Raw genomic sequence first — 4,832 nt, forward strand, 5'->3', positions numbered from 1 at the left:
CACAAACAGGAAGGTCAGGGGAAGAAAAGAAGGAAATGCCGAAGCAGGGTAATTGGCATACTAATGAGCAATTAACACCAATCAACTCTCGGTGGCCAATCGACGGCAGTAGACAAGCCTGCATGCAGAAACCTGCAAAACAGGATAGGGGAGGCATAGGATTGCAAAGAAAGGAGGGGAGGACTTCGAATGCAAAGATAGGAAAACTGTCATAGCAGAGCAAATCAAACCCACAGTAGACCGGCAATAGCACACATTACACAAGATAAGCCAGGTCTAGGAAAGTACAAATAAAAGCAGGCAGCTGGATGCATGCCAGCAAATGGTAGGTGTAACATGCACAAATGTAAATGGAAGGGCAGGAGGTAATTCACGGCATCCAAATGTAATGCAACACCAAAGGCAGCACAATAGTGGTTCTGTTAATAAAACACAGAAGATACCCTGTATCCACGATCGTACATACACACCCTATGACATCATCAGTGTTCACAGCAAAACAGTATAAATTGTGAAAGCACCCAACACACACCTGTGTATTCCCAAACACTGCACCATAGGTGTAAACAGATGGGGAACTTTTAAAATGTACATGTTGGGAGCTGCCATAGCTGTGATTCATCAGCATGTGTTCCAGACCGACGGTGTTGTGGAGGATGATGCCAACAACCACCGTAGGCCTCGGAGGAGGAGAAGAGTGTTCAGACCAAGGGTAACCTACCAGGGGCTACATGATCTGGAGATAGTAGCCCATTACAGGGTGGACAGGGACATCTTACATCAAATAGTAGAGCTGTGCTGGCCACGCCTGAGAACCAGAAACAACAGAAGGGAACCCATCCCAGTGGACACGAAGGTATGTGTAAGCTTGCGAATACTAGCCACAGGTACCTTTCAAAGGCCAACTGGAGAAATAATGGGGATCTCACAGGCATCGGCATACAGGGTACTACACCAGTTCCTGGATGCCATGTTGCCACATGCCAATGAGCATATATACTTCCCCCAAACTCAGTAGGATTTGGTGAGCAATATGCATCACTTCCACCGTGTGGCAAACTACCCGGAGGTACTGGGTGCGATAGACTGCACGCACATACAAATCAAGTCATCACCTGGTGAGTATGGTAGGCACTACATAAACCACAAGGGATTCCACTCCATCAACTGCCAGGTCATGTGCAATGCCCAGGGCATTATCATGGATGCGTGTGCTGGCAGCCCTGGAAGCTACCACGACTCCCATATCTGGCATGCCTCACAGCTGTATCAGGTATTTGTCAGGGGGAACATCCCACAAGGCCACCTCGTGGAGGATGCTGGCTATCCACTGGAGCCATGGAGGATGACCCCCATCAGAAATGCACACACACCAATGCAAGAACACCATAATGAGGCACATGCACAAACCAGAATCATCATAGAGCGTGTGTTCGGGATGCTGAAATCATGGTTCTGGTGCTTGGACACATCTGGTGGAGCCTTGCAGTACTCTTCAAGCATGTGTGCCCACATCTTCATAGTATGTGCCATGCTGCATAATATGATCCTGCGGAAACAGCTACAGCAAGGTCAAAATGATGGGGGGCCTCACAGCCCACCGCAATTGCCAAGGCCAACACAGGCACAGAGGGATCCAGACCATGGACACACTGTGCCAGCCCCAGTAGGCAGATGGAGGCATGCCCAATATGCATACGCCTTGGCAAAGAGGAAACATATAGCACATACCTTGACAGTGTAGGCTCCCACAGACTGACACCCCTCCCCACCTGCACACATAGTAACATGGATGGCACACAAACACGACTACCTGTAAATTGTGATGTATAGATGGCCCACTGTGGAATCCTACATAGTCAGCCCTCAAACATTGTACATGCAACAGCCATTGGAACATGGAAATGTCAACACCTGAACAGTAGATGCGCCTATCAGCATCTGTCGGTGCTGTGTGTATAGGTTCTCAGGTACATCGGTAGGTACACACCCGATTGTCAGAGGCAAAACACCAAACGGAGCAAACAGTGACTCCTGTCGCCACAACATCGAGTAAGCAACTGTCGCTTACTGGAGCAGAGGCAATTGTGGGAGCACATGTGTGTAAGCACTGTCCTACACACACTCATCATGGATTCCCTGCTGCATTACTGAGGGGCTCCACAAAATGTAATCATGGATGTTGTGTCAAGGCAGGGGATGTACCCATGACAGGCATTCATCACCCCAGCATGCTGCATCCACGGTCATATGAAGTGTGTAGCACATTATCGGGTGTAGCTAATTGTGATATACATACCCAATGCCAGAGTACAGCCAGTAAACATCACATGGACATACCATTAACTGGACTCATCAATTTGTAAACTAACGTAGTTATCCATGTGAGTGTAGTGTGGAGATGTAACGTAATCCCGACTGCACTGGTAATGCATTCCGGATGCAGGTCATCAGAATATGTGTAGCACACGTTAGCAGGAATAAGTGTTGCACACAGCTGGTAAGCAATGTTTAAAAACGACTATACGGATATGCGCGAAACAGGGCTAAGCGTCACCGACCACTGCGCAGATCATGGTCAATGATGTACAGAACAGGTGAAACCAGCATTAGTCACCCCTGAACAAATAGCGCCTGCTCTGAAGGGTTAAATGACCACTGCCAGGAGTGGAACAGGCATTCATGTATACAATCACCCAACACTATTGCTAGGCAAGATGTACGTACGGTAGGGTTGCCACAGTTCAAATGACCAATGTGGGACATACGCCAGATGTCTGCAGGACGACACATACACCCGGCCAGTACAAAAACCAGAACGTCAGTGTTTTGCATAGCTAAAAAGCTTATTCTAATAATGGTTGCAGGTACGTGTTCCGTGTCCTGTAACATGTAGGTGGGTCAGGTACAGAATAAGTGTTTTATGCAACTATGATATAAACTATAGGGAATATGTTTGTCCCAAAGTCGCAGGACATTTGCTATGTTCACAAGTATTTCACAGGACACAACTGCACAGAGAGGGACTGTCCCACGCAAAGTGGGATGGGAGGTAATCTTAACCTATGGCAGGTGTGTAATGTGACAGGTACAGACACAAACGTGCGGAGTCCAGGAAACACAGTATACACTGACAAACACACAATGAAAGCGTGCCTGTCACCACTGTCTGAGATATATATATATATATATATATATATATATATATATATATATATATATATATATATATATATATATATATATATATATATGTATATACATATATATATATATATATATATATATATATATATATATATGTATATATATATGTATATATCTATATATATATATATATATATATATATATATCTACACATATATAATTCAGATAGAAAGGGCGATAGTGTGATATATGTCGATATATAAGGGGTCACTGACATCTGCAAATATATAGATAGGTCAACGACATTCAAAACACCTTTGAGGTACAAATAAATAGGATACCGCCAACTATGGAACGTGTCACACAATCGACACGCAGTAACCAGGAGGCTGGAAGACAGAAAGAACACAGTACTGGAACAGTAGAACCACGAGCAATATGACGATAGTAATGACATGTAGTCACCGCTGCCGGCGGTGCAGTCCACATAGGTACCATGTACAACTGTGGTTGTGAGTGATGTAGCCTGTGTATGTGTGTGTTGAGGGTGCCATGTGTTCCTGTGTGACTGTAAATGTGTGTGTGTGTGTGTGTGTGTGTGTGTGTGTGTGTGTGTGTGTGTGTCCGCATCGTGTGTCTGTAGGTGGCAACTTGGAGGTAGATGATTACGGTAGGTGTGGGTATAGCTAGCTGTAGGCATGCAGTAAACACCTGTCCCACATTGGGAGGGACAGCCCCCCCTGGGCAGGTGTGTCTTGACATGAAACATTACAAAGGGCAACTGTCCAAGAGTTTAGGACATTAGTATGTCCCAAATATTATGTAATAGTTGCAGGAAATACTCATGCCTGTATGTAAGAAATGGAAATGTTACATGCAAACCGATAAGTAGTTAAGGTCCAAGAACAATTGGTATGTAATGAGGATAAAGTATGCGCTATCCTGTGTACTGACCGTGGCCATATGTCAGCCTGTAAACACCACTGTGTGACCCGCAAGTGTCCAACTATGGCCATATGAAAAGGTTGCAAGCCATGTCACAGAGGGTCTGACACCACCACCACTGTCAGCCATCTGTGTATGTGAGGATGTGAATGGCCATGACCTATGGGCAATAGTTGTCACAGTGTTGCGAACTACATACAGAATGGGCTGTGTGTGTGAGGTGTGTGACATATGTGCACATTCTGGTGGATGATATCAGCAATGACACCACTAGGGGAATACCCCTGTACCCATTAAGAAACACCTAGGCTGTGGTCAACATTATGGACACTGTGTTAGGGATGGTGTAGTGCAGTACACCTCCCTGAGCTGGTGACATATCCCTGGCCCTTTAGGCAGTCATCTGAGGTACCCGTGACATGACAGGGTGGTATCCATGAACACGGAGATCATTGGACAGGCATACACAGCACCCGTGTGACCAATATTGGAACACATATCACCCTCCAGGGGTAGGGCCCATGCGTGGATGGCTGATACCAGCCTCCACAATACTCACCTCCAGTATGCAGCATGCTATCCACCTTGCATACAGACATATGCCACACATATGCTGTTAGACATGCTACATGTCCATAGCCTGATCTAAAAGACATACGTCATGGACAACCACCATCCTACAACTAGGATGGCCACATGCTGGACAGATCTGGTCCGACATGCCTGGACAGAAAACCCT

This window comes from Protopterus annectens, chromosome 2.part1 (genome assembly GCF_019279795.1).
Source record: "Protopterus annectens isolate FY-2018-M chromosome 2.part1, PAN1.0, whole genome shotgun sequence".
In the NCBI taxonomy this organism is placed as follows: Eukaryota; Metazoa; Chordata; order Ceratodontiformes; family Protopteridae; genus Protopterus; species Protopterus annectens.